Genomic DNA, 24571 nt, shown 5'->3' with positions numbered 1-24571 from the left:
TAGGGTAACATCCAAGAGAAAGGCTGCTCAAACAGCCAAAGGGCCGATTTGAGCACCTGATCTGTTAGGTCTCGTTCCGGTTCTCTGTGGGTACTGCTATTCACCAGGATCCAGAAAACTGCCAAATACATGTGTAAACATTTGCAAGAGCTGTCATTTCATAATTTTTGCAATTCCTCATTTGTGCTGACGTCCTCCCAAGAGTAATCTCTTAATTAAGCTCTCCTCTTCCGAAGTTTTCTATTGATTAGTTGGTAACTTAGAAGACCAGACACAGGAAGAATTGTGAAGTTTGCACAGAGCCCCGGGACATGGAATATAATTGAAATTATTTTTCCAGAACACTCAGTGAGAGGCTTAAAAAAAAATAACAAGTATAAGGTTGGATCCTCACTGAGTGCAAGGTGGTGTAGTTCCACAGCGGGAAACACTATGGTTTACTTTTAATTAACTTCTCTCTCCGGTGGCTGGATGTCAACCCACACGACGATTCTCAATGCGTGGCTGAAGGTTGTGCTCTGCCACGCAACTCATGACTTCTGGTAGCAAGTACCCACCCGGTATAGCTTAGAGCGAGGTCTTCTAACGCTTCCTCAGTCCTTAAGGTTCCCTTTTCTACTCTGTTTTTTTTTTCTGAAGTCAGCAGTTTTACCACAACTCTGTATTATTCATTCTGGGAGTAGTATGAACAATTCAATTTTCGGTTTTCTGGAAATTGGACAAAATAAAAGAAAAATGAAGACCACTTTGTTTCTGAACTTGAGTGTTTAAACATGTCTTAAATAAATCAAATGATGTGTCTAAGCATAAAATATTTGCAGGCAATTTTCATTTAGAAAAATGTCAAGGCAACGCATCTTGTCTTTCAGAAAGACTATTGCATTCTCCATGAATAACCATATTAAAGTCATCTGAGTTTGCAGAATATTTTGATACAATGAAATTTATACTGGTTGCTGCTTTTGCAAAAAAATTTTGCATTTTCCAAAAGTCTGTTCCTGATGTCTTTGTAGGTGAAAAATAACATTCTTGTTAGTGATTTAAAGGAACAAGGCTCTATCTTGGGAATTAAAGGTCATCTGGATAACTCTTACATGAAGGATGGTGGGGGAAAGCCGAATTTGCAGAAGAGCATCCCGGTTTTGTCATAATGTTAGAAATAGGGATTATTTTCAGGCGGTCGTAGCAAAATCCCAACTTTCTGGAGAATGATGGCAATTACGACGAACAATCTGGACCTTTCAGACTTGTGCTGCTTTAGCCTAACAAAATCCCAGGAAAGAGCTGGTTAAACACTTCAGTCTGTAATTGGTTTTACTGACCACATCCCTCTGTCAAAGAAGCAGCCATCACTAAAACGTGGATCTTTTTGATTAACCTGTAACCTTCAGAACGGCTGAAGACTACCTAGCATTTTTTTGCACAGTCCCTTCAATCACTGACATTTGGATATATCAGCATTCTGAGTTTGGAAACTTCTGCACGCATTTTGCATTGATATAAATGGTGAGAGGTGGAAAGGTAGCTACAGAGGCTTAACACCACTTTTTCCAAGATCTCAGATAAAATGAATGCAAGGAGCTAACTCAGCAATCTGTCAAGTACCTTCTGACCCAATGAAAGCCACTGTAAAAATGGAATATAACTTTTCTACAAACATCAGCTTGATTTACCTGCGTCTTTAAACCTGTGCCTCCTTTCAAATCTTAACAGAGCATTCAGTGAGATATAAACACACATTTATGTGTCTTGTTGATAACCATAAAATGACTGTAAAAGGCAACCAGACTGGAACATCGCCCAAGTCAAAGTGGTGAAAAAATGCGGTAGTGGCAAATCGTGCCTTAGAACAGCTCCTGAAATGCTCTCAGGCTGTATCAAAGCAGTCTTCAGAAAATGACAGCTAAGGGCTGGGAGGGGAAAGTATTTTGTTACACTTAAATTTAACACAAGAAAAAAATCTCGATATGTAATATTGCATCTTGAAAGCTATCTGGAATTTTCCCCTGCAGCATTGTGCAGTGTTAGCAAGAACACTGCTGGTCCCCTAGAGTTAATAGGTAAGTTTGTAATACAGGGTCCATGTTTATTTCTAGATATCTTCTGTTGTCTGTCCTGTACTTCATGCCAACGTTTCATATAACTGCTGAGAGAGAGATCTGAACTCCAATGCTGATGTTTGTTTAACAATATTGAATATTATACTGAGCTTCCTGTTACTCAATTTTTCCACACTGCGTTCAACAAAGTTGTCCTGGTATTACAGAAAGGAACATATCAATTGCGTTTTAAGACTAATGCATTTTCACACACACGTATGTCTAAAGTTACTGTTACTACAGTAAAAAGTGTTATTTCAGACGTGGGGGACCAAAGGACAGTAATTCCAAGAGTAACTGACCTGGAAAAAAAGGACGCATCGTTTTTAAATATTCCATCATAGCATGCTGTGCAAAGTGAAACAGTAGATACGAAGCGGATTACTTCATTCTCAGACTCCCACTGGAGAAATACTTTCAGGGATACATATTTAACCAACTTCTCTTTGCATACGGTCAGGCTTCATTTTGTGCGTTGTGCTCTCTTATGCTGCATACAACATAATTAGTAAGGATGAAGAGATGCCACGGTAGAGCCATAGCTCTTAAGGAATTTCTGAGCCATTAATTTTACAGGAACACCTCCTTTATTAGAAAAAACCCACCCATTCACCTCTATGTTCAGGTGGTTTGTACCTGAAGGAGATTGCAGGAGAGCGGAGAGCATTCAGAAATTGAAGGGAGAGCTATTCCTATTTCACTGGGATTAATGTTCCTACTAAAAGTTACACATATGTGGACCAATATGTACTAAAAGTGCATGAGACCTTTGAATAACAAAATTGATATATCATCCTAAGAACAAGTGCCAGAGCATTGTTGGAAAGTAAGTCAGTCCTTTTCAAAGGGATGTCTCAAAAAACGAAGACTGATAGTAACCCTCTAATTTTGTGGCCCTCAATTTTATTTACTGCTGTTTCTTCTTTGTTTTAAAGACCAAAAGTTGTGTTTGTGTGAATGGACTGTAAGATATACACCAAACCTAGAGGCATTCATGCGCCAGGATCACAACTACTGCCAATAACTGCAGTTCTGTTTTGAAAATGGTTTTGTTCTTTGTTTTGCTTTGGCTTTTTATGTATCTAATGATAACACAAAGGACAGCAGCCAACTAGCAATTTTTTTTCTTCCTCGAAATGAAAAATAGCCTTCTGCCAAAGCAGATGGAACCAGCAAAAAGAATGCTACTTCTCATCTGTCTGCAGGTGAAGTGAGATAACGCTGAAAAAGGTGTCACCACCTCCTATTTCCAGTCCTGTGCCTACAGACGTGTGGCTTACCTGTTATTTTTTTTCCATTGGACAGTAGCTCATTTTTTAAATAACTGTAATTATCAGTATATTTCTAAATAAATGCCTGTAGTTCTGGACACATGGTCAGGTACCAGTCTTTTCCTGCTCTGGTGCATTATGTTTGCTATTCTTATCACTGATGTTTGGCTCCCATGCAAAACAACTCAAACATCTCAAACTGATATATGCCTTTTATTTGAACAGAGATGGACTCATAGATATAAAATGAGCAAGAAGGCCCATCTGATGAGCAAACATAGACATGGAAAGGATTTGATCACTGTAGCAGAATAGGCAGAGACCTGCTAAGGCGTAGCTAACAGCATTCCGTGACAGGGCATATCTTCTGGGCACATCCTCAGTTCTAATGCTAAGCCATTCATCTTGGGTGATCAGGCACTCATCTGCAGTTTTACAGAGTTTTCTCTCATTAAAATAAGCATTTTTAAATGAACCAGAGTGACTATTCATAGTCTCACTGCACCTAAATAATTCAAACACCTAATTCCCATAAGCTCAATTTGTAATTTACTGTCTTATTCCTGTAGTCCTCTGCTGGAACAGATTCAAGACCATAAATCTGCATCCTCAACACCTAAATAGTTTTGCAAACCTGAACTTCATGCCAAAATCCAGAACACTGACAAGAGCGGCCAGAACATGCGGTATTCGGTGCTTACTTCAAAGTGAAGGAGAAAGACCTCAGACAGGGTAACGTGCAGACCTCATTGTCCCCTCTGTGCTCTCTCTCTATATCATCAAGTCCATCTGGAAAGCAGACATTTTTTAAATTATGCTGAAAAGCAAACCAAAAAAAATGGTTTTCATATGCGTATGAAAAGGTTTTGTATATGTATTGTTACGTATGGTGGATGTATGTTTTCCAGATTGCAAAGTTAAGCTTGAATTTGGTAACCCGATTGCATAATTTGACATTATACCTTCCAAAATCCATCTCAAGACTCACACACACACATATATGAATGACTCTGCTTTTTTAGGTTATTCCTTTCTTTTTGTTTAGGTAGTCCCCTAATTAACTGTTAACAAGACATTTACTGTGGCAGGGGTTGGAAAAAGGTTCTTTCACACCATGCTAGCCCTAAAGGCCTTGGGAAGACCTCGCAAGCAGACAGAGGAGAAGCCAGTGCGAGTCAGTCTTCTTTCTATGTCTCGTTGACCAGGTCTCAGCAGGCTGCCTGTTTCTATATTGTCAATATTACTGTTTCTCATTTACGGGTCTATCAGGATTTATAGCTTCATTAAAGTGAATTCAGTGCTGCCTTCCCTGAAGAAGCAGGTATCTGTTCATCACTTTCAAGCGCAGTCTGAAAATGATTCGTGCGTGGTCTTCTGCTTGAATTTTTCTGCTAAGCTGTTCGCCTCTTGGTTGTATTAGGCTTCAGACAATACATGCTTTCCCTGTTCTTCCTGTTTTGTCCTTCACTTCACTGGCCATGGCAGTGATATTAAGACTGCCAGCATCAGGCTTCTGAGTCAGCTTTTTCCTATTCACTGTGGTATTTGTGTATATTTCTCTGTTGCTGTGCTCTTTACTACAGTATTGAGACGTTTACCCATGTGTTCACCTTTACTATTTGACTGGCTGTGATATAATGAAGATGCAACTAAATGTCTGTTTCCAGCCAAGTTGCACCAACCGGTTCCAAATCAATTACTGCAGTATAGTATCCACTGAAATGCTATGTTGCTTTGCTTACAGTAATCCCTGCAGCAGTATCTGACAATATGTATCACTTCCAAAAACCTAGGTAGTGGTTTACGGTAATGAGATCATTTATGTGCTTTCCTAAAGTATACTGAGCTCTACTGGGAACGTTGCACATTTTCATTGTCTGGCCCTGGATTTTCCTATGTATGACACAGCTATTTGCCAGGTCTTTCATCTCTCTTACAGTTATCTGCATGAGAGAAGTCAAAATGGCTCTAATGTATACTTTCAAGAGTAACTTTTCTCAAGAATATGTGTTTAATAGTATATTGCTTATATATGATGCCTTTTTTTCATATGCAGATCTTCCAGGTATCCTTAGGATGCTAGTAGCAACGGTGACCCTCTGATCAGAGCTTATTCTTGTTCTTTCAAGTTCCTGCCTTCAATCTCCTATATAGTTGCTTTAAATGATGCTTTCCCTTAGGAAGAAAAATGCATTTTTCATAGCTTTCTCTTTGTGATCTAGGACTGCTGTGTGAGAAATCATCTATACGCATCTCATAGTATCTCAGTTTTAGCTCCGCTATTCCAAGAACATCATATAACAGTGTTCTGGGGGTGCGTAGGGTACTTCATAAAAAGGCCTTATGATTATTTACAGTAGTTTCTGAAGACTCTCCTTCCCCACTATGCTGGTGGAGCTTATTACACAGGCAGGTGATTGCGAAATACTTCAGTTGCACGTACATTTTTCTGTGGGTATTAATAAGATTAATGTGAAATCTCCTGGTTGCCATATTTCTAGAAACAATGTCCCAATCCCCACCTCGGTGGCAACATGCTTTGCGGCTGTCTACTCATTCACTCTGCAGAATATCACTGAATTTCAGATTGGGCAAGTTAGTCCCTACTCTTTGCTTTATCGTTTAGATGAACCGCGTCTCTTGCACTTCCATCTTCTGCTCATCCTGGGGGTTTATATACACTAGGCTGACATGGAAAAATGTTAAATATTTTTTAATGAAGGGTTTGATATGATGTCATAATATTGTTCAGATGTGGGATATCTTCTCTGTTGGTTTTACCTGTTGAAAGAAAGATGTGGGTAAGTTAGCAGGTATATCCTGTACGGTGCAGCAGTGAGCCAGAAATCACCTTGTTCTTCCATCTTCCCTACTTACATTGATCAAAGAGAAGAGATCGAGTTCATACCTTGCTACACTTCTTGTTATGCTGTCTTTACATCCAAAATATTCTTTGTTTCAACATTAATCTCTAAAGTGTTTGAGTCCTGTTAGTGAGTCTTGCTGCCTGTCCTGCTTTTCAAATCCTGTACATTTGATCCCTAGGGCATTCTACCATCCCTACCCATTTGTCTCATGAAATCCACGTGGTGATGTAGCCGTCTTCCTTATCAAGTAACAGTTGCCAATATCATCCTCTGGCAGCAAGTACAAGGATGGTTTTGTTTTGCCTTGTGAGGTAATATCTTACTGGTTGTAGGCATTTCATATTGACTCCTCCACAATGCAATGGCTTGAATCTATCCAGATATACAGCCTGCAATGTTTTGTGAGGGCTATCAGCTGGCAAGTTCTGTGACTTCTCAGAATTAGTCTCTTTTTTCCATGTCCTCCTGACTTTTTTTTCTGTCAATACAAGTAGGTAATCTGCAAAGTAGGTGAGGTACTGGCTTGATCATTTTATCCATTTCTAGTCATAAGGTCCCTCAAAAAACATCAGTGATGTTTTGGTATGAGTGAAGTGCACATCTAATTACAAAACAGATGTAGGAAAGAATTCTCCTAGGTGCAACGTTACTCAGTTCATGAAGTCCTTATCGGAAAGAACCTTTTGCTTCAGTATGTTTTATAAATGTCTTTGATATGCTATCTGGAATTTAAATTGTTGCGGTGGTGTGACTGATGTTTGTTTCATGATACAACTGTCGGTGGCGATCTTTTTTCTTCCTCTTACATAATTCTCCGGAGGCCTTTGGAATCCAGTACGTTCACTCGTGCCCTAGAAACTTTTTGGCACTCAGTTTCCAATTTCCATGCTGCTGCCTGAGCTTTGCAGCCTGTGTTCTTCTGAGTTTTACGATCCACCTATTTTTGCTGTTTTGTGTCCCGCTGATGTCGTATCTCCGCTGAAGCTCATATTCTCAGTGGCTCCTTGCATTCTTCTTTAAGGGGCCATTTAAAATCATTTGGCATAGCTGATATATGTGGAACCATATACATTTCATTAGTGTGTTTTTTCAATAGCACACGAAGCATTGATTTCGCTTAAACTCTATTTTTATTTCTGTGCTTCATTTCCCACCGATTTTGATATATTTTTAATGTGTTTTCGTGTTTGGTAAACTGTTGTTGAATCTGTTCTACTTATGCTTATGTTTAGCTGTGAGCTACTTCATGTATTTCTAACGATCCTAACAGATCTGCTGTGAGTTCTGTGAAAATTCTCACTAAGAGTCTCTGCGGTTCATCCTTTTCACCCGTCTGTCTCCGTTGTGGTTATTTTGTGTCCGATAGCTAATAAATGGCATTCAACCTCAAAGAAATTGTTGGTGGCACTGTGCCTGGAAAAGCGCAACTGCAGTCAACTGTAGCTTGATGGTCTCTGGCAGTACAGAAGAACCATTCAGTGAACACAGTTCAGTCCATAGCCAAAGCTGAAAGCTTTTGTCTGGCAAGAGATTGTTAGTATTTCTTTCCTAGGTTTGACGTACTTCAGGTTTAGCAATGAAGGAGATACTGAAAACTTCTGAGGAACGGCAGGAAATGTTTGGAGGTTTTTTGTTTTGAATTCCTTCAAGGCATTTATCTGTGACCTCCAATTTATATAGAACAAGGCCACAAACTTTTTTGTAAGTGTAAGCAGGCGTATTTGCTAAAATCAGATGAAAAGCATGTTGAAAAAGAACTAAGGGTTCTTGGAGGCATTGGTTTTGCTCCCAACTTGAAACACTGTAAGAGTTGAAAAAACTGCTTTATGTGTAGTGGGGCTGTAGGACTCCTGGAAAATTTTTGAGATTTTACACAGACTCCCCCAGTCTGCAGCTGACACACCCAGATGTTACTGCATCACTGACAGCCTTTGCCCCTCGGCAGTGCTGACACTCTTACTTTGTCCTATTTTTCATTTAGTTTCATCGTAAACTTACAGTTTTCCCCTTCTGGCCTGAAAACTGCAGAGCTGATAAATATTTTCTCTTTCATGTCCATCTCCATAGAAACAGAATCTGTGTTACTGCTATAATTGTTCTCTGATTTTGTGCTGCTTTTTCTGTTATGACCTCTGGATTTTTTTCACGTCGGTTTGTTTCTTGGGAAGATACTAGTTTATCTATTTAAGACAACTTGTAAATGTTCAAGCATTAAGGAGAAAAAGAGAGCGATCCTGTTCTTATTCTTTCCTCCATTTCTGAGTAAGTAATTCCTGAAGGTCAAGCCCTCACAACTTTGAAAAATGGAAAGACAGTTGTTTTAAAGGAAGCCCTGGAGCAGGAGTGGCATTTTCCGACTGAGATATCCCCTACTGACTTCAGAATTTCTTTAGCTAAGAGTCAGGGCCTGAACTGGCATCTTAACAGGAGAACAGATGTTTGTAGAGCCATTTGCAGGTCCTCGTCGCTGGAGGAATGTTTATAGCGCAAGAGAGACAAATGAATGTGTAGGGAAGAATCCTTTCAGTCCCGTATATACTGAACACAGTTCTATCACAGTTGTATTCAAAAATATTGCTCTTTTCAGCACTCCTGTCAGAACCCAGGTTTTCAGTTTCCTCAGAGCCAGTATCTGGATAGAGGTAGGACTCACCTCCTGACATCACAGCAGGGAACTCTGAAACTCTGAGAGCAGAGGGGTAAGGATGAACAGGAAGAAACGGGGTCCAGAGCTCTGCAACCCGTCACGCAGGCCTGCTACAGCTAGGACTGAGCCTGTTCCGTTCTTTTGAAGCAGGCAGGTTAAGAAATTTTGAAAGTTGTCACTGTCATTTACTCACTGACATAAAAAGATAATCCACTTCTGCATATTATTCTGCTATAATGAATTCTGAGGCTCCACGAATTAAATGTGAAGCTTTCTGTCCCCACAGGTGAAATCCAAAAACCCAGTGAGATATTTCAACATTTTTGTCTTAGTCTCAGAAGCAAAGTTTAGTTAGTCAAACCTAAGCATGTGTACTTTTCTGTCTGAAAAAATAAATTGTTTTTAACAGCTAAAAGCTCTTCAAGCAGCATTCAAACAGACCGCATCTATTAGGTGATCTCTGGCTTGTAGTTCCAGGTCCAGTACTACCTTAAACGTGAATCAAACTCCCAGCGATATTACCAGCACGTAATGATCTCTTAGAAGAGAATTTGATTTGCAGCGGCAGCAACAAAATGTTGTCTTTCTTCTGGTTGCTGTTTTCCTACATATATTCTCCTTTACCTGTATTTGTTACAATATAGTGCGTAATACTGGAAAGCTGGGATTCCCAATGTTAAGGAAGTGACTAAAAAATAGTATGAAACTGAGGAAATGTTGCTTGTTTTGTTTGTTTGTTTGTTTTTTCTTTAGAGTAGTGCTTGCAAACTCCGATTTTCAAAGGAGACAAGTGATTTGGGGTACCTAATTTGAAAGCCTTCAGAAAGACATGATTTTAAAAGAGAGGTTCCTCAGTACATTCCAAGAATCAGAAAAATTTCATCTGAGACCAAAAAATATGATTAAGCTTAGCAAAGATCCGTGTGGTTCATGTGGTTCTCTTAAATAAGTAATAAAAAGATTGGTCCAGACAGTGACATTAAAGGAATTAAAAAGAGGCACCAGATAGATCTGTGGCTTTGCAAAGTCTGAATAGCTGTGTTGGGTTTTTTTTTAATTTGAACGCTAACCTGAGAACCCTTCTCAAGTCATGAAAAGAAATATTAACAAACTCTTTGCACATGAAGCTTTTAGTGTTGTCTTTTGGATCAATTAGCCAGTGGCTATACTCGCTAGGCCATTCCTCTATACTGCCCTCCAACCCCAGGCTGACAGTCCTTGACATTTGCTTTCTGTTCAAATGCCTTTTATTCTAATACCAACAGTGGTTCAATATTGCCAATCAAGCATATTCATAATCTTTCTAAGGCTCTCAAAAATAACTCATGAAATTAAATGATAAGAATGAATTTAGAATTGCCCTTATCTGGCTCCTGCGCTTTTAAGTGAACTTAGGTTTCTGACTTTTCTCCAGAGTGCTGGAAACACAGAATGGGATTCGTCTTACTAAGCTTCAGGTGTCTACAATACAGGCACCTGAGCTATTCTCACTGCAAAGAGACTCGAGGCTTCCTTGAAAGTCAGTGCAGATCTAGTCAACATGGCCATGGAGTGAAGGACGCATGTCATCTAACCAAAAGTAGGTGCTTGATATAGAAAGAGAGGAATCCTGCCCTGTCCCCCTTATGGTAACGGGGGAGGGAATCCCCCCATCCCTGTTCATAAATAGCCAGTCATATTACCTGATTTATATGTTATACCTGCCTCCTGTGCCTTAATAAGTATTTTCCATGCCAGGGTTGCCTAAGGCTGCCAGATTCCTGGCTCCCCTGGCAAGGGAAGATGGAAGCCGTGCAAATTATGTGTTGAGCCAAATTTCTCACAGTTCCTACTGGCAGAGCGGAGAGCCTCGTGCTGAGCCAAGACCTAGGACTCAGTTCCCGGTGTAAGAACAGGAAGCCTAAAATGTTGACAACCTGACATGAACACAAGTCACACGGTCTCCAAGGTCCTGCTGCACGGTCGGGCACTGTAGCCTCATTGCTGTCAGCACTGTAAGAGTTTTGGGATGGATGCTTTGGCATCCCAGAACACTGATGTTCTCGGCTCATTTGACTGGGTGCCCCAAAGCTAGAAATCCTACAAGCACAGGGCCTGCCTCCCTGCAGGTTTGTTAAAGCCAATGTAGTTCTATAGGAAACATAACTTTGGATTTCATGAAAGTTTATCAGAACTCTGATGTTTCCAGTGAAACATTTTAGATTGAACTAATTGACATTTTAAGTGAAAACTGTGCAATAAATAGGTAGACCAGGTCTACTTTATGTCCTAATGGTTGCTTGATGCAAAATATCACCAGCACATCTTTGCTCCTTCTGAAGAGAACAGTAAGACTCCCAACAGAGTCTGAGCTATGGCAGCACCGAATCCATGGGAAATTATCGTTCTGAATGCATTTGTTGTCTCCGGGGATGGTGTTTTGTGATCTACAACCAAAGCAGTTCAAGAAAGGGTGAATGTTTAAAATGTTCAAACCTTTCAAATGACAAACATCTTTTAATCTGCTAACCCTGACCTATGTCCAATAAAAATTGAAAACAAATTAACAAACTACAACACTACTACCCTAGAACCAGTACTCAACTATGACCTACACGGATAAATGCCCATTTCTCAGACTAGGAATGACAGAGTCCAGCTACTATGCCTGACCTTGATGTCTCTTCTCAGAGACCAAGACTGGCTATCTGTGACAGACTTAGCCTTTTAGAGCGGTTATTATTTTCCTCTTCAGACTCCTAGGAATGTGCAGATTAGATTGTATTAGTCCCAGTGACACTCTCAGACGTGTAAGGCCACTCCCGCTCCACGTCTTCCAAGTTGTAAATGCAAATCTCAGTGTTGAATTTATCCTGCCAATCATAAGGAACAATCTTAAATCTAAAAACTTGAAAGGATTGAAACAGTCACCCAAACGATGATTAATATAATTCCTGGAGATCTTATACTGGAAAATATACAAAGTTCAATATGTCTTAAAAAGACCAAGCCTCACGTTCCTTGTGTACTTAATTTCTGTCAGAAAATCTGTATAAAACGGAACACAACATAAGCAAAACTGGATGTACATGAGGAAGTGTGGTTTCAGCTAAAATCCTGCATATGGAAAGCGCAGGATCCATCATTATCGGCAGTGTAAGTTCAGACTGTTCAATGCCATTCCCACTAACACAAAATAGAACAAAATTTCTGATCCTGCAGGCCCCATTTTTCTCTTACACTGACTATCCCATGAAACTGAATGAATAGAGACTAATGCGACGTGAATTACACCTGCAATACTGAACTGTTTTGGTAGGCGCCTGATTTCATGCAATAGTCAGGTGTGAATAAGAAGATATCCTGTAAACAGACCTTCCATTAAAAATATGACCATTTGAACCAAGTATAAAATCAAGAGAATAAAAAGATACCAGTTTGTCACCAGGTCTGCCTCTAAAATTAAGATATCACCTCTATGGAAATTGAAGAATGACTTTTTCTTTTTTAAGATCTACAGACCTAGGCCCTATAAAAGATTTGTAGCTGTCATGGTTTTAGAACAACAAATCCGGAAGCCCTTGGCTAGTAACCTTCACTGTTTTACTGACAACATGTATTCTTATCAGTCCTCGTGGCATTTATTCATGAAACTTTGCACTGAATTTTCTGTTCTTTGGAAAAAACCACACAGTTATTGTATCATGTGGCAACAAACAAAAACTCTGCTGACATGGACTTAGGTCATTTTATCTTGCCACCCACAAAAAAGAAAACTTCATGATCAAGCTGGTCATAAATTTCAATACAGAATGATGTAACATTGTAACTAAAAGTTATTGTATGCAGAAGGTGAAATTTAGAGTAGGCTTCCCAAGGAATTTCTGTGTAGTTTGTTTTTTTTTTTCCCAGAGAAAAAGACGACTATTTTATTTGACTCCTGGTTATCAAGTAGGCAGTCTATCTACTTCCACTTCTGAAAGGAAAATCAAGTACTCACTTCCTCCTTTTAGTATATAGCTGCACTTCAAGTTGGGTAAGGACAGATTTAAATGAGACAAATCAGAGACTCCTGTCTATTGGGCACTGATATTGCCTAAGTAGCTATTTGACAACTCAATAAGGTTATCAGGTCCTCAGTGTAGGATTTTGAAATATATTCAGCATTGGCCTAATTCTGGTCATGTCGAAGTCGGTGCTAAAACTCGCCTGACTTCACTGAAACTGAGTTAGATAGAACTGTGTGCTTTTGAAAAGTGCACTGCTTATTTACCCCAGTTGCGACCAGAGAACTGGATAGCTAAGAAAAGAAGATGAGAAACTGCTGAATAATCAAGCAATAATCAAACTTTTTGTGAGTAAAGTAACATCTAAAATCACAGATTCACCCATGTCAGGTCAAAATTAAAATCTTTATCCTGCCATGAGGTCTGTGCAAGTAAGCCTTTATACCAGTGGATCTTCAAAGATAAGAATTACAAGTACACTTAACTGTGTGCACACTGCATAGCCCCATTGAAGTCAACAATGTATGCAAGGTTAAGCTCCAGCAGAGACACTGGTTAGCAGGAATGGTGCAGAAACAGTTTATTTTATACAAGTGGCTACAATTACAAGTGGGATGCTGTTCTTCACGCAAAAGGCTTTTCATTAGGCCTGGGTTTTGGAAGGTAGGAGTTTAATTTACAAAAATGCCAAGAGATATCGTATCTTGGATCTTTCCATACGGACTTAAAAAAAAAAAGAGATAAATCTACAATATTTTAAGGAAGTTATTTCACACCAAATTACACAAATATTTTTAGTCTGGTTAGCGGAAGAGTAGGAAATGTCCATGTCACACAGCAAAGAATTAATAGGGGTTCAATTACCTCCTGCATGTGAGGCCAAGCAACCCGCTCAAAACTGCGGGTGAAGACTAGTGCAGACGGAACAGCGGTCAAAGATGAAAAGGCTGTTGCAATGAGCTGTGGGAAAAGTACAGGCTGGGAGGAGCTCTGGCATAAACGCAGAAGGCACGAGTAGGGACAGTAAAAAGCAGGTCTATCTGACGTTATATTGAGATTATTCTAAAACCGACGTTCAAGCCTAATCCTTTCCGAAAAGACAGCTCTGGCAGAGAAAGCTACTGCGTGTCCTGAAGTAAACAGGTATCAGCATTCGATAGGAACGAGTCTCGATTAACATGCAGCAAGCCTTTTCGAAGTCCTCAGGCGGGAGAATCATGCCACCTACTGTTAACAAAACTCTTTTGCACAGAGAAGCCGTGGACCTCAACGTCGAGAAAAACATAATGTTCCTGTGGGCAGAGAAAGGGCTATTCTTTCAGTTCATCAGAGGCGTCATTGCTACAAACTATTTCCATTTAGTGACTTCCTATTCCAGGATAAAAAGCTTGTGAGGTATTTCTCCATACTTTGTGGCACTGGTGAAAGATGCTAAAACATAAGAATGCCTCAGCAACATCTAAAAACATCTAGGTATCAATTATTTGCGCTAGTTTGACAGGTACTGCAGCACTCAGGCCATACTATTGCACCAGGATAAGAGTTTGCTTTCCATTAATTGTGCTTTCTTCCCTCTTTTACTCAGGCTGCTGTAAGTAAAAACCATTGAGTCTATAATTGCACATTACAGGTGGCTAGAAGTGATCAGACTGATACTGCTGAAATAACCCTGCAAGCTACCTGTTACAGCAAATGGTCAAAGGTAGAAACACCGGAACAAAACCAGAGAGAAAAAGCATTTGCAATGGATAGGTCCCATTCTTGGCTTTGCCGTTAATGTTCTGTGCGACCATTTCTACTTCACTAGATCTCGCATTTGCGTCCGCTTCCTCTCTTAACTCTTGTAAGATTTATCAGTCTATAGCACAGGTATGTGCCGTCAGGACTGCCTATCAGAAAGGATCTGTATGGTACCAACAGAGAAATCCTGAGGTGCCTGAGAACGGCAGTGTTCTCAGGAGGCTGAGCCTTTTTATATTTTCTTCATTGAAGAACTTTGCAGAAAGGCAAAAGGCAAATTGTGCCTTACTTAAAAGTACCTTGAATATCACTGTCTGACTCATTAACTGCAATATAGACATATCACCCATGAAGTCATAAAACTGTACCAGCTCAAAAAGCAGAGAACAAAAGAGAAATTGTCTTCAATCAGTGTGGAAAGGCCACATCAATGTGGTCAGTAAGGGATTAAGGGATATCTTAAATGCGAGAAGTAGAACAATGTGTAGTGAAAGCAGCATTCGTATCCATAAATCTTCTGCATTCGCTCTGGTAGCAAAAACATTTAGCTTCCGCTTGTTTGGCATTGGGGAAGACACTCAGCACAAGATATTTGTCAAGCACTGAGCAGAAACCACAGTATAGGGAAGCATCTGATTTTTTCCTTAGTGCTAAATCGTTGCAGTTTCTTCTATGGCTAAGCTGTCTGAAATTGAACTTTATTAAAACACTGTAAGGAATGATCATGTGTTGGTTAGAAAAGGAAAATTAATTTAATTTGAACTACAAAAATAGCTTATACAGTTACAAGAGGGGGAAGAAGTGACGGATTCAGCTATGAAGTTGTTGTCTGTTGATTTCCTAAATTGTCTTTCTTCCAGCCAGAGGGTGAGATTTTCTTCTTCCTTTTTTAAAAATTTTTAGGAGCTGCAATTTTGGCTCAGACTGCTTTCTCAAGCTCAGAGTTCTTGATTGCACAGATGTCACAACAATTTCATTGGCAAAGTTGTCACCTAACGATCACAATTCTTAGTAGCTAAGTGTCATATTGAATGCCCCTAAACTCAAACAGGGGTTTATAGGAGACATCATATAAAAAAAGTTACCACTACCCCACTAACCAATTTTTTACAACATACTCATTCCGAACTCCGGCTCCCCAACACCGTGGTTGAGCCAGGTATCGTCACATAGCTTTTTCACATTATGGATGAAAACTGTATCCGAAAAAGACACGTTTCCCCAAACCAGCTCCTTGTAAGAATCTGATGCGTTGCAATCAAACCTATGCCGGGCCAGCTAAGCACCTGGGTGCAAGCTACTGACCACCCTTTGAGAACACTTTTAATGAATGCGGTTGAGGAAGAATGAGGCCTCTGGGAGGCTGAAACGGACCTTCGTCTCTGTCGCCGCTGGAGGCTGAATGGCAGCATGAATAGTTTGGAATAGTCTTCCCAAATCGCAACACGTATCATGTAAAACCATTGCATTGATTAGCATGAGTATCTCACGCTAAAGAAGTATTATTTTTGCAATAGCTGCCCGCTAGAAGTGGATGCATATTTGTTGGAATCCAAAAATAAAAGAAAAGCCAAAAGCTAACAACAGTACACGGATCTGTCTGCAATGCACTGAAGTTGCAAGTTCTCGGACTAACACATACAGATGCTGACAAGAAATGAGCAGAACATAGGAAATAATTCCATGAGAGATTAAAATTCAGAGTAGAATAGTCATTAAGCAAGCAATTGTCTCTAAAGTAATCTGTTTAACAAAACTCAGGTGTATCTGCTTGGGACTGACAGCGCACATAGGCGGGTAAGTAATGTACCTTATTTACAATATTCCAGCACACAAAACAAAATACCACATCTAATATTCCGGTGACAGTCTTAGAAAATTGCCATAATGAAGTGTCTAACCAAGAGATCAGCTCTCACTGGGGTTTTGATTAATAACGAAGAGAAAACTTGACTTGTCAATTAATAAGAATGTGCGATTTATTTGGTGCTCTTATTGCAAAGTATTTGTGTAAGACTTTTGGAAGTACTTTTATTGAAAAATGTTTTCATTGTCTTTACACGGGTCTTTTTAAATTAAAGACAGACATTTGAAATATAGAATGTGAAAAGTTCTTTAAGATAACTAGGTGACACCGATAAAGCATAGCATTCCAGAAATTATGAACAGCTTTTCTGGCTAGTAATAGTCACTAGCTAACCAAGAGGCATACAAGATTTGGAATTAGGGTACGTAAAGGTTACATGTAAAGTGCTTTGCTGAATGCAAGTAGGCTGAAGCAGATGTTTTAAATCTCACTGCAGTTAAGTGGCATTTAAAAGCTTTGCCGAACGTGGAGAGACTGTAGCGACGTCTGAAGGTAAGCTTGTGAATTTGAGTTCAGACTGACTTCTGGAATACAACGTTAAGTACTGAAAGTAGTATCTTGCGTATAATTGAAAATCACACGCTTGAGAAAACAAATCGGACGTTTTAGGCTGAGCCTGTACATCGAAGTTCAGGAATGAGAATAAATGATCCAGATTTACTTGTCAACACGCTCATAAGCTCGCTCACCGGACATCTATAGGTAAATGTGTATTCTGACTTACCGCACCCCTCTTTTCAAGTACTGTCTAGTGGTACTTCCTCATTTAGAAATGTAACTGAATTCATGTTCATGAATGAGAAAATAAGAGAATGGCAGGTGACAAAATGAAAATTCACCCCATCAGCATTTTTCCTCCCATGTACATGAAATGCTTATTGAAAAGGACACTAAATCAGGAACACAAAGCTATTCAAGGCAGCACCTAACTTTGTAATTAGCTTGCATTAAAGTCAATGGCATTGTAAATGTCACACAAGAAAGAAGTCCCCGTTTAGCCTGCCGGAAATAAATGACAAAAAAAATCACTTCATACTTACTGTTGAACAGGAAAAAAAAATCATTTTTAGGACATATATGTTTAAGAATCAAATGCTTTAGTAAAATTTCATTTCTGGAATGTTGGGAAGAGTAAGAATTTGTCATTCATGGCCCTCAATTCTGACTAGTTTTAGATGAAGGTGGATTACCAGCTTCTAGCTCCATCTACTGTGTCAAGCTGAAATAACAGAAAGATTGATCTTTCCTCTTTTTTTTAAAAACTGTATCCCAACCTTTCCCTAAAATAGGAGATCAGGAATCAGCAATATAGAGCTGTTGAAAAGAAACGCATTGGAGCGAAGACAAAATGGCAAATAACGCGAGCCAGTAAGTAGAATAGCACACAGTAAACAAGGTAAGGAAGGTTCTGTTTTGAAAAACAGAGGCTCCACAGCATCCTGGGCAGGTTAGATAATTTTAGACGACTGAGGGCTTTTAGACATTCTTTCTAGTTATCATTTGAACCCTGCGAAAAATGTTTTTCTTCCACTTTACATACCTTTCTGAGATATCAATGAAATTTCCTACATTGCCTTCACTGAAACCAAGATCTTACAAAGTTTTACGCAGAGATTCTCACCCCCTTTCTTGTCTAGAGATAAACTAGCCTGGTAGTATAAATATTTTCTAGGCACACTTTATGTGAAGATAGAAAAGCAACAGCTTGAATTTTGTTGTTCCGCATGCCAGCAGAAGGCTGTTTGCATTAAGACCTCCTGAGCTGCATAAAGAGAAGCAATTTCAAGGACTAATTTCAGAACTAATCAATTGTTTACTTAAAAAGTGGTTACTATAGAAATTATCATTATGGACTGGCAGGACTCAGGCAAAACATAAAATGTAAGAAATGTTTAACCTCCTAGCTGATTCTTGTGTAGTCCACAGTCAATGCTACCTTAAACGTTAGCAATAAAAAAAACCCCAAACAACAAAACATTACTTTGATAAGTAAACTTTGATATTCAAATACAGGTGGTTTTGGCTTGAGAGGTCTTATTCACAGTTTTGGATTACAGATCCATGATACATAAAATACAGAAAAACATCTCTTTATCTTACAACTTGTCTTGTTTTTGTTTTATTTTTATCTTCTACAGCACTTGAAGAGAATAAGAAAGAAATCCAGAATCTCATCCAGGCGCTATTTGCCTCAATTTGCCATAGTATTTTTCAATTTCATACTCACAAAGGGTAAACATTTTGAAAGCACGTGAAGCAAATTAGGAACCTGAAACCTACTTTAAAAATCATTTACGCATGTAAAAATGTAAGTCTCACAGAGTACTAATAAGTTTTAGGATTCCAAGTGCTTAAGCCATTTCTTAAGTAAGATACAGACTCCCAAAGTACTAAATACATTACAGAATAAACGTCTTTCTAGCTTAATGCTTTAGGTCAATTGTTAGCTAATCATCCCTTTAGAATTTCAAGTTCAAAATACTGTTATTTGCTGGGTAGCACTGGGACTATAGAGAAGGGTATAAAATAGTGACTAGTTTTTAAAAGGTTTTGCTTTCTGGACTTGCTTTTACTTTCCCAGTCCTCCCCCTGCGGAAGCGGTAAAAGCTGGCACGATGTTGTATTAAGGTTTAAGGGCAACTATCAGAACATGTAATATCAGTATCTGAGATGGAATACAAATAGTTTTCAAGCAGGATATATATGTATTTCAAACTGACACTGATGGTGGATAAGCGTAGCAAATGGCAAAATCACCTGGCTTACCATGCCAAATGAGGGCAGAAGTCAATCCCAAATGGGCCTTCATACTGGGTGTATTTGAGTGTTAGCATTAATGTAAATGCTTTACCTTCTGCACGTATAGAGGTGCTGTCCCTTGATGAACAGGGCTGCTGTAACTCTAAGCAGTTCTTCCAGGCTAGCACCGCTCTTGTTCAACTCTGAATCCGTCTGGATTTTCTTTACTTTCTTTACTCAGATGCTCACGGGAAAACTTGCTGTAATGGAGAAATACAGATATTAAAAAAATGTAATCTAAAGTAAATGCCATGGCTGCATAAAAACAATTTTTAATCATTCTTTTCCACGTGTAATTTACAGTTATTAACACTGAGTGTTTTAGACAAACATTAACATATGTATCACAGGAAACAGTACTTCACTGAATGTAGAGACATTTGGGTTCTTTTCCTTCTTTATCCCTTTGACTTGGTCAGCAGTAACTGCGTAATTGCTGAACAACTTCAGTTGTATTATTTCTGTGTAAAATAATTAATGATGGTCTAATTTTAGTTTAACTTGTCTCCCGTTTCAGATGGGTCTTCCTTTTCTTTTTTTTTGAGACAATGCTATGCATCAAGGAGGTTCAGTGAGCCAGTCGTTTTGGTATGTGTGTTGAAGGAATACAATAATTTGGGGTTCACAATTCCCAGAATGAGATGAATAAAAACATTGCAGCACATACAGAAGCTGCAACAACTGCAAAACTGTATGCATCAAAGATAACCAATGAATTCACTCAGTCTATAACCAGGGAGAATGGCATGATTTGGTTTTGGGATTAATTTCATAGCTCATTCGGTTAATCAGATCATCTGGAGATGTATGACTTCTGTGCTCCTCCTATGTTCCTCCTGCTGTGACAAATATTAAAACCAGACATACTCAGTCTTGACATGAAGAGAGAAAAACGTGGGGGGTGTGGTTTTAGGCTGACAGCATTCACCCTTTCTAAGAGGCAGTCGCTCTTTAGCACTTACAGGAACTCAACCGAAGCAGTTGTATTCGCGAAAAGAGAAAGATGGATACTGAAGCTGCTAGGGTGAGACAATGGGAAAAGGTAGCCTTGTGGCAGTTGTAGCAGTCCTAAGTTTGGGTTAAAAATTCAAGGTTTCGCAAAAACAAATACAGAGAGAAAATACATTCACCCCTTCCCAAAAAGAAAAGTATTTCAGCGATTCAGAAGTGCCATTTCAGTGCATTTACAATAAAAGTTATCGAAGTTAAAAGCTAGATTATTTAATCTTTGCACATCAAGAATGAGACACCTTCTTTCACCCTTTTTTCTCTCCAGCCCTCAACTGATAATTTCGGAAGTTCTGATCGTCGTTCAGGAGCTCCTAGGGTGAAAAAATACCTAAGAAATAAGAGGTGAGCGTGACCAGAGTGTGTTTAGGACTGCTGGACGGCATGGCACAGAGCACAGGTGGGCTGAATTACCTGAGACGTGTATGAACCGGGAGGGAGAGGGTGCACATGTAAAATCAGGGCAGGAGGGCAGGCGGACGCAAAAGTCAGACTTACGGGGTGTGAAAATACGCGTGTTACGTGCATGTGTGTGTGTTGGAGGGGTTACGAAAACTCAAACGAGCAAGAACTTTTTTCAGTTCCTGTATTAGTTATACTTGCAAACAAAACTCAGTATCCCTGCTTCCTGACTTTGATGGCGATACTGCTTTCAGCAGTTTTAAAGGAAACTGAAAGCAGATCTATAGAGATACTTACTCCACAGCATAGGTTTAAACACGTGGAGTTGTCCCGCAGAACTTATTAAAGAATCTGGCACACACGAGACAGTTCCTGAAAGCATTCACTGGATTCAAACCTCAGGTTTTCCCACTATTCATACTGAGTGTTCCGTGGAGTCCTCAATAACCGGAAGGGAATTGAATAAATACTGAAGTAGAAGTCACAGATCAAAGGGTCACGAAGGATTATTATTTTTCTCAAGATTTCCTGCAGCTTTATGCTAGCAACAAAACCAAATGTCCAAAGTTAATCAACCTCACAGACTCACAAAAGGAAATGTATTTGTTAGGTATAACTTCCCTGATTAGAGCCTATACGGACTTTCCATTGCTATGTAATCCATTACCTAAGAGCCCTATGAACAGGAAACACAGCTTTGGGTCATGCATCCGTATGGAAACTGGGATAAAAAAAAAATTAATTATTTACTCTTTCATTATAAACCCGTCTTGATGATTACCATGGTATCTACAAGAACGTTTTATTTTGGGTTTCTAAAATGTAAAGCGCCGTTATGCAACCTGGAGAAGTTTCACGCCTTCCCGAGGCGTTCCGTCAGTTAAACCATCACAAGATCGACAGGTGACTTTCGGTAGCAGCTTCTGCCCGGGACAAAAACAAAGCCTATAAGCCCGATGAATCTAACACTAAGCTCCTCTAAAGACCACAAGTGCTTTTATTGCTGTTGCACTCACAAAAGGCTCAAACTAGTAAGGGTGGTAGGGAGAGTGGGTATAAACTGTATGTTATAAAAATGGAGGAAAACAACTTGCTCTACACTGCAAGATTAGAAGGAGCAATTCTTGGATCGGAACGGAGGTCACTATCATAAAAGAAACTGAACAAATAGTCTCAGATAGGCAGACCGTGCTGCCTGTGCCAATAAAAGTGGTGTTTTGTAACTACTCCATCTGATTCTGGGCTTGAGAATATAAGGCAGAGTGATAAAATAACACGGTTGCTTTCATTAGCAAGAAACTGGACTGGGTGGCTCAAAAGACTCTTTCCAAGCCTAACAACGTAAATGGATACTTGAAGTAATGTGCAAATGTTGAAGCTCAGTATTAAAATGCAGATTTGTGACACATCGAACTGAGCATTACGGCAACCCCGCTTGGCCTATATCAGCTCAGCGGCAGACCCATCCTTCGGTGCCATTTCCCAACCTTACGCTGCACTGGAAAGGGACAGAGAGGGCAACTCCTCGCTAACAGCTCAAAGGGTAAAATCCAGTCCTGCAACCGCCCTTCCTGAATCCAAGCCGGTGAATTTGGTGCATTCGGACAATCTGTTCCTCTGCCGGGCTGCTTGTACAGCCAAAGAAATCCAAGACATGTTTTGTTTAAAGAAGTCAGTCACCTCTTGGATCAAACTATGAAGGCTAGGTCACTTGTCCAGGCTTAGCGCTTGAAAAAAGTGACACCCTTTTCACACGCACACCATGAATCTCAGGTGGTAAGGCTGAGGTTACCTATGTTCACTTACAATTCTGTTTTCTGCTTGTTGTGATTACAACAAATAACAAATGCTTAATTTGTGCTTGTATCTCGATATAAATCAGTAAAATCAATGCATTTGCCCCAAGAGGACAAAAGCATTATTCTCACTGATCTGCCGTCACACACCTTGCACTGTTTTTTGAGATTTTTGTGCAGTCATACCAGGAAGTAGCAGGTAGGTGGCTGGAACATTCAGTTTATTCCTCCTGGATCGCATCAAACTGTCATCTACGGAGGTATTTATAAATGTATTGTTCAGTTTAGACCTCGTACCTGAAGATTAGAGGTTTTAAGAACTACAGTTATAGTCGGGTGACTTAGAGATAATATTGTAACTCAATAGTGGTGCTGTTACCACTAATGCAGCCCTTTTATGAGGATCATATAGAGGCACGTAACAAGAGGTAGGTTTTGGTGGGGTGTAAGGAACATGAAGATTTGGGGGGAAACTGTGCAGGCTTGCTTTCATGATGAGCGTTAGTTCGAGAATTTTTTTTAAAAGCAATGTTTCATTTCAGAGGTGCTGCAGACATGACTGGTGCTTTCCAACACTACCCAAGTAAGACAAAAGGCAACACTTAAGAGTGCAGGAATGAAGAAACGACAAGCTCTTAACATTTCTTTAAAATGTCAGTGGAATAGACACTATTGGCTTGAAACACCAATGCCAAAACACCCGTGGCGTACCAGCCAATTACAGCTATTACCAATCGTTACAATCATGTGTTTCTGCGGTCAAAAACATTTTCCTTGTTGATTTCCATCAGGTCTGGAAAAAAAGAAAAAAAAAAAAAAAAGCCCGTTCCTTCAACGAGCATGCGTCGACTGCTTCTATTTATCAGCCACTTTTGTTACCGCAGGACCTGACCTGCACCAGTGGAGGCGACAGCGTTTTTCCAGACAAAAGGACAGTTGATGACATTAATGTCCCAACTACATGTTAGGGATGAAAGTCTGGGGTGGGGGGCCCGAGGGAGGAAACAGGGTATAGCGACACACTTGGAGGATGCAGTTAAAGCGTATGCTCAAAGTGACACAAGCACCTTGACGTTTCCTACTTTTTTAGTGGTACTCCAGCACCTTTCTTTTAAAACAGGGCTTAGGAGTTCACCTTTGAACGCACGGTGCCCAGCAGGTACGCGCCGTATGAAAGATCATCGCTTGCCATTGGAAACGTGTATGTCGTGGTTTCACGATGCTGTCGGGCTAAGGCCCGAGTCGCGTGTTCGCCATTTCCTGAGGAGGTTTACCGCCTTTCGCGCCCGCGCCCACGCACACATCAAGGCCCGCGTGGCCCAACGAGCCGAACCGCTCCACAGAACGCGGTGCTGGACAAGGCCCAGCCTTACCGCTCTCCTGGCACTTAGTTTTGACGAAGCAACTCAACGTCAGGCAACAGCCGCGCGAGCGGCCTGGCTGCCGCTTCGCTCCGACCGAAGCTGCCCGGCCAAACCTCCTTCTGTCTTCGCCGGAGACGGCGGGGCCCGCCAGGGGAGCGGGGCAGACAGACACCCCCCCCCCCCCCCCCCCGCCTTTCCCCTCGCTCTTCACCCTGGGCAGCGGCCCCGCGGGGAGGGGACGGGGAGGTCGCCGCCGTCCCCGCCGAGGGCCGGGACCGCCTCACCGGCGGCCGCGGGGGCGGGGCGAAGGCGGCGGCGGCGGCGCCGCCGAGGGCTGAGGACTGAGGAGGGGAGGGAAGCGGCCGCGCGACGCTGCCGCGGCGGGTGATGACGTCGACGGCGCTTCCGGCGCCGGGGCGGTGACCGAGGCACGCACGGAAGGGGTCGCCGCCAGGAGGGTGCCGCGACGGAGCGGGCGCGGGGAGGGGCGGGGGAGCGCGGCGCGGGGCCGAGCCCAGCCGAGGCCGCGCGATCCGGGCGGCGGCGGAGCGGAGCGGGGGGGCGGGCGCGGGCCGGCGGCGGCTGTTGCGGCGGGAGCGGCGCCCGCCGCTGCTGGAGGCGGCGGCGGCGGCGCCAAGTATCGCGAGAGGTGGCGCGGCGCCGGCGCTAGAGGTGACCGAGACAGCGGCGGCGGCCCCGGGTGCCTCCTTCCCCTCCTTCCTCGC

At 41.0% G+C, this 24571-nt stretch overlaps 1 long non-coding RNA gene across 2 annotated transcripts; it reads right to left on the bottom strand.

The window, feature by feature from the left end:
- Window positions 1-563: 563 nt before the first annotated feature.
- Window positions 564-24007, bottom strand: LOC143159915 (uncharacterized). Of its 2 annotated transcripts, XR_012995283.1 has the most exons (4): window positions 23856-24007; window positions 19329-19476; window positions 2402-2589; window positions 564-708 (listed from the first exon to the last, which is right to left on the bottom strand). It is a non-coding gene; the product is annotated as an uncharacterized LOC143159915 (long non-coding RNA). The 2 variants fall into 2 exon arrangements; XR_012995282.1 differs by lacking the exon at window positions 2402-2589.
- Between the last annotated feature and the right edge of the window lie 564 nt (window positions 24008-24571).

The sequence above is a fragment of the Aptenodytes patagonicus genome, chromosome 4, assembly GCF_965638725.1.
Source record: "Aptenodytes patagonicus chromosome 4, bAptPat1.pri.cur, whole genome shotgun sequence".
Classification (NCBI taxonomy): Eukaryota; Metazoa; Chordata; class Aves; order Sphenisciformes; family Spheniscidae; genus Aptenodytes; species Aptenodytes patagonicus.
This window is presented reverse-complemented; position numbering and strand designations above follow the sequence as displayed.